Below are 12,201 nucleotides of genomic sequence, written 5' to 3' on the forward strand. Positions count from 1 at the left end.
GAATCTTTGTTCTAACTTCCTCAGTCCTAAGTCTAACAAAAAATCACTTGAGTCCATTAAAATGTTGTAGAAAAAGCAGACCACTCCAAAATTCAACCAAAATGACAGTTTAAAAAGTACGAAAGGGAATCAATTCAACAAAATGCTCAGAGCAGAAGACTAGGTAAGAAAGAACCAAAGAAGTCACAAGGTGAATGCAATCATACTGATTGCAAACAACAATGACAGAGGGCTGCAGAGACCCCTCCTCACCATCCCCCACCCCAAAATCAGCAGCTAGAGCCCTAGGGTGGGAGGATGAGCTGCCAGGGAGAACACTGACTGAAGTGAGGTCTTCAAGGGTTGCCTGCCCAGCATTTTGCCCCCAGGCTGAATCTGAAAAATCAGAAGAAATTGGGAGTTCTTCCTGGAAACACGTAGGATTTCACAGTGGAATTGGCATCCCAAAGTCGGGTCATCCCAATTTTGCCCCCACTCACACAGGCTAAAATGAAGCCTGCCTGTAAAACTGGCCCACCCATTCAGCCTTCTCCTTCAGGGGAAGGGCAATAGCCAAGAAATCTACATATAGGCTACCTACAGTAATCAGCCTGGTCCTCCCCTTGTGAATATTCACAGACAGTCCAGGGTCAGCAGACCTTCAAGGAGAATACAAAGGAAGAAACAGGTCAAAGAAACAGGCTTCTGAAGGAAGAGACTAAAGGAAATGTACAGAACTCAAAGAATTCAGTTCAGTAACCCCAAAGATATTTGAGAAGAAACTGCATTCATAAAGAATAGGGTGCTATGAAAACATAATTGTTGAAACAGAAATTTAAGAAAGTGCTTCAGCGTGGAAAGCAAAAAGACAAAGAGACATAGCATGAAAGAAAAATTAAAAGACATAGAAGATTAATCAGAGCCAATATCCATCTCACAGGAGTCCAGAGAGAGAGAACCAGGAAAAAGGAATGGAGAAAAGAATCAAATAAATATTTCTGAGGTCTTTATTGCTAAAAGGCCCACCAAGTCCTGAGCAGAATGATTCTAAAAAGAGAATCCCTACATATATCCTCATGCCCTTTCAGGACACGGATTAAGAGAAGTTCTAAAACTACTTGGGGAAAGAGTTTATCTACAAAGGATTGATAATCCCCTCAGTAACAACTCTGGATAATAGAAGACAGTGGGGCAATTCCTCTAAAGTTTTGACTAAAGTTATTTTGAACCCAGAAGTCAGCCAAGTGAGAGGACAAAATAAGGATATTTTCACACCTGCTAAGACCCAGACATCTTATTGATAAAAATTACCTGAGGATATACTTCAGAAAAGCAAACAAACAAAAATGAACCTGTAGAAATAAACAAAGACCAAGCAAATAAGAACAAGCAAAGGTTATTTATTCAGAGCTTGCAAGGGAGTCTGTCACCATCACTTGTGTTTTGGCAGAGACTCGAAGTCGGGCAGAAGAGTGGGAAAGCTTTATACTGGAAAACGGGAAGGCTTCAAAAGTGCCTTGATTGGAGCTGTTGGCATGGGGAAGCCGTGGGTGGGCTAACTAGAAGTGGGGCCTCCTATGTCATTGGTTATGGGTGGACACTGGCTGTCTCTGGTTGGTCCTAAGTTGGAATCAGGAAAAAAATGAGAGAAACGGTCAGATATTAATCAAGCCCTGGCCATGTTGGTCCTATTGTTACAGAGATTATTGTTTAGCTTCATGGGCTGGTTGCTAGGATAGTGATCTGACTTCCTACAAGTCTGACTTATAGATAGCAGGCTGGCTTCCTGGACTAGTGACCATAAATGATGGGTTGGTGTCCTGGGTTGGTTGCTGCAGATTGTGGGTCAGAGTTCTATTTTTTCATATCGTCTAAACAGTGTCCATTTGCATACCGAGTCTCTCAAACCTAAGAGACTCTATGAGATCCAGCAAACAGTGGAACTAAGTCAGGAGTGCACTGAAAAAGCTCAGAATGACACAGAAAGAAATCTGTTCCAAATTGGCCCTTCTACAAGTAGAATAACTAGGAAGCTGGACATTCTTAGGGACTTCCCTGGTGGTCCAGTGGTTAAGATTCTGCGCTCCCAATGCAGGGGGCCCGGGTTCGACCCCTGGTTGGGGAGCTAAGATCCCACATACCGCAACTAAGCCCACACGCCGCAACTACTGAGCCTGTGTGCTCTAGAGCCCGCACGCTGCAACTGGAGAAGCCCGCGCCACAACTAAAGAAACCCATGTGCCACAAGGAAGAGTCCACATGCCGCAATGAAGACCCAGCACAGCCAAAATAAATAAATAAATTTTTTTTAAGTTGGACATTCTTAGTAATATGGAGGTCTTTGTTACTTCAGTCAGCAAGAAAAGAGAGAATTGCAATTAGCAATTCCAAGATCAGTCATGTATGCTCCAGATATGAAATAGATAAAAATCTTTTTTTTGAAGACTTGATATTGAGTACAGCAGTAATCCGTTTGATCTTGATGCTTGAAACAACCTCCTTTGAGCAGCCCAGATTTGGTGACATAGGATTACATCTCCTCTATAGATCCAAGTACTCAACTGATTCTACAGTGAATAATACCTACAAAATCACAGTACTGTTAAAGCTATGTATTGATTTTCAATTTTCAGCATCAACATGTATATAAACAAAACACAAAGATTAATTATGGTTGCATTATGAAATATAAATGTTCTAAACTTTGACAAAGTAAAGTTAGCACTGACTGAGATTGGGAGGAAGAGAAAGGGGGCAATGTCGAAGTAATGTCCTCATGTTACATGGTGGAGAAACAAGAGATACTATGTTAATGAATGAAGGAATGAAGGTTTAAGCACCTTATTTAAATCATAGAGGAAGTAAACAGAAGAATAAAAATGTAATAAAAATTGACAGAAAGAAGTTAGGGGAACATACATGCCTCATCTATCATAATGGGGAGTCAATAACTACTGCTTCAAATTGATGAATCAAGAAAGAGAAATGTAAGCATATTATTTGAGTTATGGACAAAAACACCTCCCACCCAAAAAAAAAGTCAAGTGAAAAACGAGACCAACCATGGAGGGGTAAGGGGAGACTTCCCTTTTGGGTCACACCCTTCTGTATTATTTTCATCGTTACTTCCCCTGGGCATGTGTGGTTAATAGTTCTTTCTCTCTCTTTTTTTTTTTTGCAGTAGCGAGCCTCTCACTGTTGTGGCCTCTCCCGTTGAGGAGCACAGGCTCCGGACACACAGGCTCAGCAGCCAGGGCTCACGGGCCCAGCCGCTCCGCGGCACGTGGGATCTTCCCGGACCGGGGCACGAACCCGTGTCCCCTGCATCGGCAGGCGGACTCTCAACCACTGCGCCACCAGGGAAGCCCTCTCTTTTAAATTTAAAAGAAGTCAGGATTCAGAGGCAACCCTGGAACACTCCCACAGGGCAAACTACTTTCTCTCAGTCCCCCAAACAACCCTGGCCTCATTACTGGACTCGGCCTCACCGAGACTGTGATTTCAGCTGACTTTCTCAAACTTACCTACTTAGGGACCCAGAAGAGACATTTAATACATAGTTATTGCCTAGATGAGAAGATAGTGATTTCCTTCCTTCAATAAATATTTACAGGGACTTCCCTGGTGGTCCAGTGATGAAGAATCCACCTTCCAGTGCAGGGGACGTGGGTTCAATCCCTGGTTGGGGAATTAAGATCCCACATGCCACGGGGCAACTAAGCCCGCACCACAACTACTGAGCTCGCACACCTCAACTAGAGAGCCTGCATGCTGCAAACTACAGAGCCCATGCACCCTGGAGCCCACACACCACAACTAGAGAGAAGCCCGTGCGCGGCAATGAAAGATCCCACATACCGCAACAAAGATCCCGTATGCTGCAATGAAGAGCCAATGCAGCCAAATAAATAAATATTTACAGAGCACCTAGTATGTGCTAGGCTCTGGGATTTTGGAGTGAACAAAACAGGCAAAAGCCCCACACTTGGGGAAAGTATTTATATTCTTTTGGGTAAGACAGACAGCAAACAAGAAAAACCAGCCCCTCTTTCACCTGAAAGAAAAGAACACAGGCTTCAGACTTAGACAAACCTAAGTCCACATCTTTGTTACCCGTTATGAGACTTTGAGACAAAAACTAAACCTCTCTGAGCCTCAGTGTCCCCATCTATAAAATGGGGATGCTACCTCTCAGGGTTGTTGGAAGAGAAAGAATGTATCCAGGCTCCCAAGGGGAGTTACACAGATGCAAAGTGGGTTTTTTTTTTCTTTTTTGATAATCCAGAAAGGAAATACAAAGTCAATCAAAATTTCAAAAACCCAATAGGAGGAGCTTTTAACAGTATAAATGTCAAACTACTTCTCTTTAGTATGAGACAAAAAAGGGAAGAAAAAATTCCAGATTAAAAGACACTTGAAAGGAAAAATAAAAGATACTTGAGAGATATTTTAGACTTTGAGCATTATGGTGTCGATAACTTTGAAAGTCAGCAGAACGAGCCTTCATTCAAGAAAGACTTCAGTTCCTAAAATGTGTATGGGAAAACACTTGCAACAAGGGGCCTATAGCCAAACAAATAGTAGGAACACAGCACATTACAGCTCTCTCTTAGAAAGTCACAATGCATGACAGTGTGACGAGTGCCCTAAGAAGTCCTCTGCAAGAAGACCTGTTCAACCCACAGTTTCCCAACTCACTTCATCATGGAATCTTCCACTCACTCTTGGCCCTATCCCACCTGACCATCCCCCGTCCTCACAATTCTTCTGAGCTAGTGCTCAGCAGAACACACTTTAGAAAATGCTGAATTAGAGAGCTTGTGGATTCTGTTTAGATCAAGCTAGAGTTAACAGTCTTCATGGCTCCCTTGCACTAAAAATATTCACCAGACTTGAGCAAAGCCATGTGGCCAACCGCTGACCTCACCATGACCAAACAGGTTCTCTCCTAAAAGCCCTTAACACTCTGTAGGTGGCATATGAGCGGCGGCAGAATCCATCTGAGCTCAGAGCCGATATGTGCAACCTGTGAGCCCTACTGATGGGGCAGCAGAAACAGGAACAGGCCCCTCTGGGCTCCTGCCATCATGTCAGGTTTATTCTGAACCACCACGCCCTTCAGTCTAACCGGTGCTGGAAAATTCGCCCCAAGAACATCTGTTCCTCAAATAGCCGGCTGACTGATGCTGCCCATGTTTCTAGAGCCTATCACACAGGAATGTGCATGGCAGCAGCTTCCAAAGGTGACGCTGGATACGCCCAGTCCCACGTGCCTTCAGCCACCTTCCCCTGTGCCCCACCCCCCTGCCACGTCACACATGCCAGTCACGCACGGATCTACCTCTTGGCTTCTAGCACATGCAAAAACCACTGTCCTTGGACAGACTGGCATGCCAGAAAAGAGTTTTGGAGACAAAACTGCTACTTCTGGGAAAAACTAGCAGATCAAAGGGCATGACTGGCATTCTCTTCTGTCTCCATGACATCTTCATTTTGAACAGAAAGTGGAGTTTGGATAACACTGACAGCTGCTGATGCTTCGGTAGGAGACCCGAAGCCCCCAGTCCCTCCAAATGGCAAGTCCTTTTGCTCCCTCCTCCCCCTCGGTGGCATGCAGGCTGCCACCTGAAGCCTTGCCTGGCTTTGTTCCCTCCACGACACTCGCTGGCCTCCAGGCCTGTGTCTTGCCTGACATTCACACCCCACTCTGCTCAAATCACATCAAGGAGCTGCGAAGTGATACACAGCGGAAGGTGGAAGAATAGGCAGCCGCCAACTGGGGCATGAAAGTCCTCTTCCCTCCCAAACATTCTCTCCCACCATCTGTAAGTGCCTCAAATATTACAGTAAGGCTTTCATTTCTTGGGCTGGAAGCAGGGACAGCAAGAGGGAGTTACACAGTGGATGCAACTCCTCCTCCTCTGCGTTGGTGGCAGGCATCCTTCGCAACCCAGGAATTCATTTCTTGTGAATCCTGACTCTGCACTCAGTTCCATCTCAACCCAGGCAGCCACCACCCTATTAAACTTTCCATGAGGTTTTAGTCCCATTAAATATACCTTCTCTTCCCCTATTTGTATATTAAATGAAAAGATTTGAAATAATTTAGAGGAATCCAGGGGGAAAAAATATGCTTGGGGGAGACGGATGATAGATGGAAACGAAGATGGCAGATGGTTAATAAAGGTTGAAGAAGATAGCTATGTGTGGGTATATTACAACTTTGCCTCTACTTTTGTGTTTGAAAATTCTATAATAAAAATTTAAATTAAAATATATTTGTGTGAAATCAACCTATTTATGATTTTTAAAAAAATCTCTCCAGAAAGTGGGCATAGAGAGAACATACCTCAATATAATAAAGGCCATATATGACAAACCCACAGCTAACAACATACTCAACAGTGAAATGCTGAAAGCATTTCCTCTAAGATCAGGAACAAGACAAGGATGCTCACTCTCACCATTTTTATTCAACATAGTTTTGGAAGTCCCAGTCACAGCAATCAGAGAAGAAAAAAAATAAAAAGAATACAAATGGGAAAGAAACAAGTAAAACAGTCACTGTTTGTAGATGACATGACTTTAGGATAGAAAAGCCTAAAGACGCCACCAGAAAACCACTAGAGCTCATCACTGAATTTGGTAAAGTTGCAGGATACAAAATCAATATACAGAAATCTGTTATATTTCTATACACTAACAATGATCTATCAGGAAGAGAATTTAAGGAAACAATCCCATTTACCATCACATTGAAAAGAATAAAATACCTAGGAATAACTTTACCTAAGGAGTTAAAAGACCTGTTCTAGGAAAACCATAAGACACTGATGAAAAAAATTGAAGACGACACAAACAGATGGAAAAATATACTGTGTTCTTGGATTGGAAGAATTAATATTTTGAAAATGACCACATTACCCAAGGCAATCTACAGATTCAATGCAATCCATACTAAAGGCATTTTTTACAGAACAAGAACAAATAATTTAAAATTTTTATGGAAACACAAAAGACCCAGAATAGCCAAAGCAATCTTGAGAAAGAGCAAAGCTGGAGGAATCACACTCCCTGACTTCAGACTCTACTACAAAGCTACAGTAATCAAAACAGTATAGTACTGGCACCAGAAATAAACCCACACACCTATAGTCAATTAATCTATGATAAAGGAGGCAGGAACACACAATGAAGAAAAGACAATCTTCAATAAGTGGTGCTGGGAAAACTGGACAGCTACATGTAAAAGAATGAAATTAGAACATTCTCTAACACCATATACAAAAATAAACTCAAAATGGATTAAAGACCTAAATGTAAAACCAGATACTATAAAACTCCTAGAGGAAAAGAGGCAGAACCCTCTTTGACATAAATCATAGCAGTACTTTTTGGATTCGTCTCCTAAAGCAAAGGAAATAAAAACAAAAATAAACAAATGGGACCTAATTAAACTTAAAAGCTTTTTTGCACAGCAAAGGAAACTATCAACAAAATGAAAATAAAACCTACTGAATGGGAGAAAATATTTGCAAATGGTATGACCAATAAGGGGTTAATATCCAACTTATATAAACAGCTCACAGAATTCAACATCAAAAACAAAATTTAGAAATAAAGGTCTTAAATTTAAAAATAAAAGGTCAGAAGAATTGAATACACATTTTTCCCAAGAGGAAATGCAGATAGCCAACAAGCACATGAAAAGATGCTCAACAACACTAATCATCAGGGAAATGCAAATCAAAACCACAATGAGATGTCCAGAATAAGTAATTCTATAGAGCAAAAAAATAGATCAGTGGTTGCCTAGGGCTGGGGGACTGGAGTGAAATGGGGAACAGCTGCTAATGGATATGAGGTTTCTTTTTGGGGATGTGTTCTAAATTTGATTGTGATGATGGTTGCATAACTCTGTGAGTATATTAAAAACTGTTGAATTGTACACTTTAAATAGATGAATTATATGGCATGCAAATTATATCTCAATAAAGCTGCTATTAACTATAAAAAAACCCACAATGAGATATCACCTCACACCTGTCAGAATGGCTATCATCAAAAAGACCACAAATAACAAATGTTGGCAAGGATGTGGAGAAAAGGGAACCTTCACACACTGTTGGTGGGAATGTAAATTGGTGAAGCCACTGTGGAAAACAGTATGGAGGTTTCTCAAAAAATTAAAAATAGAACTCTCATATTACCCAGCAATTCCACTACTGGGTATATATCCAAAAAAACAAAAACATACTAATTTGAAAAGATATATGCATCCCAATGTTCATAACAGCTTTATTTACGGTAGCCAAGATACGGAAGAAGCCCAAGTGGCCATCACCAGAAGAACTGATAAAGAAGATGTGATATATATATATATATATATATATATATATATATATATATATATATATATAGAACTGAATACTACTCAGCCATTAAAAAGAATGAAATTTTGCCATTTGCAACAACATAGATGGACTTGCAGGGCATTATGTTAAGTGAAATAAGTCAGACAGAGTAAGACAAATACTGTATAAATAAGTAGATTCTACTTATATGTAGAATCTAAAAATACCAAAAACTAGTGAATATAACAAAAAAACAAGCAGACTCACAGCTTTAGAGAACAAACCAGTGGTTACCAGGGTGGGAGGGTAGAATATAGGGGGAGGGAATTAAAAGGTATAAACTATTAGGTATAAAATAAGCTACAGGGATATATTGTACAACATGGGGAATATAGACAATTTTATAACAACTATAAATAAAGTATAACCTTTAAAAATTGTGAATCAGTATATTGTACACGTGTAACTTATATAATATTGTACATCAACTAAACTTCAATTTTAAAAAAAGAGGGAAAATAAACAAACAAATAAATAAAAGATGTGTGCATATACACACACACAAACATACCTTTCTAGTTTCCCTCTGAACCTGATATCATTTTAAACAGTTATTGGCAATTTAAATTGTAATGTGAACAAGTTTTATTTTTTGCCTCTTTTTTGAAAGTAGATTTTGACAGTAAAAAATAGAAAGATAGCTGAATTCTCAGCAGGCAGAAGAAGGTTATCAGTTGCGGGAGGGAGGAGGCAGATATATTTGGGAGGCTGGGGTACCTAAAAACATTTGGAAGGATGCTTGCTTTACAAATGTTGAGGCTGGGACTATTTCAGAACAATCATATTAGGATTGGGAAGTTTGGTGCAGAAATTGAACAGACGTTTGTTCTTGGCCTCGTTGATTTCTGAAGTGTTCATCTTCCTTGTTATCCACCTCTGCTTTTTGCATCAGCCAGTTGAGTGTTAGAGGCCAAAGTTTTGCTTTGAGGTATGAACTTTAAAAGTTTGTGAGCCAGCCTACCTGCTGTTTCAGGTTCATGACTCTTCATTTCTCTGATCCCAAGGACACCTGTGGATCTGGTCTCAGCCTCCAGCAGATTTAGAAGATTTCACTTCTTGTGCATAATTTATTGAACCATTCTTATTCAAGTTTCTCAAGTGAGACCACCATTCAAAATATTATGAAGTAGAAGAAGTTGGTCTTCCCCACCCACCACCCCAATGACTCCTCTTGCCATTATGTCCCCTTCTAAACTCAGGCTGTTCCCCTATTTAAAAAACAATCAATTAAAAGGAATTCTTCTATAGGAACATCAATTCTTAAAGCATTCAGCAATTGGAGTCTGGTTAAATAAATTGGAGTTATCCACACCATGGGATATCTATGCAACTGTTAAAAAGGATGCATTAGATCCATAGGGACTGACATGAAAAGATCTCCAAGATATACTATTTAGAGTGCGGTGAAAATCCTGTTGCCCTATGGGGCTGAAGGGACAAATTCATTCCCCGTCGAGAGAGGAAGTGTCTTACCTGTTAATCACCAGAAGCGATCACTGACAAAGCCTGTGGCTCAGTGGAAAGCCAGATCTAAATGGTTGAGCACGGTGGGATGGCAGAGTTTGAAAATGGTCTTGTGCCTTGTTCCAGGAAAAAGCAAAGCTACTCTCCTCTACACAGAGATCTGACAGCAGCTGAAAGGATCAAAGTCAGGCACGATTTTTGTATACTTACGCCAGCCTTTGGGGGATGGAAAGCAGTAACCTTAAGATCCAAACCTATAAGATGTAAGTTTCTGAGCATCCAACATTCTCTTTGTTTATCTTCTTCTTTTCACACCTGAGTATTAAATAAAGATCTTTGAAAATGCCAAGGGATACCATCCATGCTAGGGACAAAGAAGAAAAGGAAGTGTTGTGCTTCTTGGCTCTAAATTTCAAAGAGGTAATTCCGTGCCCTCTAGTAGGGTGACTACACCAGACAGGAGGTAAACCTCAGGGGGTCAAGCTCTTTCCGTTCACACTCCGATCTGGATATTTTCATGTCTATCCTCTGATCTTTTGCTAGGCAAATGACTGTGTGGAACAAAAACTACATTTGCCAAACTCCCTTGCCAGTTGTGGCCAATTGACTAAGTCCTGGCCAGAGAAAAGTAAGAGGATATGGTAAGTGCAATGGTAAGTGTGATTTCTGGAAAGGGCCCTTAAAGAGAGGAAGACTGGCTTTTCCTTTCTTTTTCCTGCTGGTTGGAAAGTGAACATATGGCTGGAGATTGAGCAGCCATTTTGGACCGCTAGGTGGAAGATTCATGTTGAAGACGGAGGGCAACCAGACACAAGGAGCCTGGGTTCCCAATTTTAGAACTGCCATACCAGTTCAGGGGAGCCTGAAATAAACTACAATTTAGTTCAATTGGATTGTATTGGATTCTCTCTCATAGCCAAGCTTAAACCTGGCTAACAGAGATAGAAAACCACGTAAGGTCTTCTGCCTTAAAAGAGTCCAAGACTTTTATCAGATGTGTGTGTGTGAATCTTTTCAGAGTCCTGAAATAGCCCAGCAGTCTTGTTCATGCCATATAGAACTGAGAATAAGATTACCAAAGAGGGTTCCAGAGATGGGTCGTGTGCCTCCTCCTCTATTTCCATGGAAAAATCTCATTCCTGCAGGTGTCCTAGAAACACCATTCCCGTTCCCTCCAGCCCATCCTGGGATCACCAGTCAGGCTGCAGAATCTGTGGGCAGTAGGTAAGAAGGAGGCTCTCTCCTGCTTTATTTCAGAGCAGTTCCAGTTAGTTCCTTTAACAGTCCAAATGACTACGTCAGGATGGTCTAATTACAGTAACCAGTGTTCCCCTGAGTCCTTAGGAAAGAACCCCAATTGTGACACTGGACTCCTTATTCCCTTATCCTCCCATAACCCAGATTTAACCCAGATTAAGACAAATTTAAGCAACATTTCATCAGAAATGACTCTTCCTTTCAAATTCATTTATCTCAGGTAGACCTACTGCAGATTTTTTTAAACCCTAACAGGAAAGACCATTATTCTCAAGGTTGAACCCATGGTTAAAATTAAAAATGGAAAGCCAAGATTCCAACCAATCAGCAAGGACTGATTTTGCTGGAAAGCAACCAGAAGATGGATGCACCAGCAACGTCTGGTTACAACATTAAAAACGAAACCCCTTTGGTTGTTAAGACTTCATGGTGGTGTTAAGAAAAAGAAGTCATCCTACATATTACCGAGTAGAAGAAGCATAAGAGAAGGAAGGTGGAACTGATTTCCCTGAAATACCCTAAGGCTGATGAGATTGGCAACATTGGTCACCCTCTCCAGGAGTGTCTTCTGGTGGCATCTTCAAGGCGAGCTACTTTGACATACGTGACTTTGCAAGTGTTGTCTAATCCTTGTTTCAACAGACAGACTAGTAAACGTGGGTTAATACAAAACCATAACGACTTTAGACGTTGAATTTTATTCCAATGTTTTAAATACCAAGATCTTATTTTCAAAAAGACAAAAATATAGTGGTAGAGAACAGATCAGTGGTTGCCAGGGGTTACGAGTTGGGATGATTACTAAGGGTCAGCATAACACAGCTTCTTGGGGCGATGGGAAGTTCTGTATCCTGATTTGTGCTGGTGGTGATCCCACAGATTTACATATGTGTTAAAACTCATATAGAACCATACATCAAAAAAATTTCAAGTTTACTGAATAGCTTTTTAATTAATTAAATTAAATCAAATTAAAATTTAGAAGGTCTTTTCTAAGCAGTTAAGAAATAAACAGACCCGTAGACTACTTCATGAAGAAAGTATCATTGGAAGTGTCTAGACGGCCAGCATCCGGGTGCCAATCTTG

Source organism: Grampus griseus (genome assembly GCF_964374135.1).
Source record: "Grampus griseus genome assembly, chromosome: 8".
Lineage (NCBI taxonomy): Eukaryota > Metazoa > Chordata > Mammalia > Artiodactyla > Delphinidae > Grampus > Grampus griseus.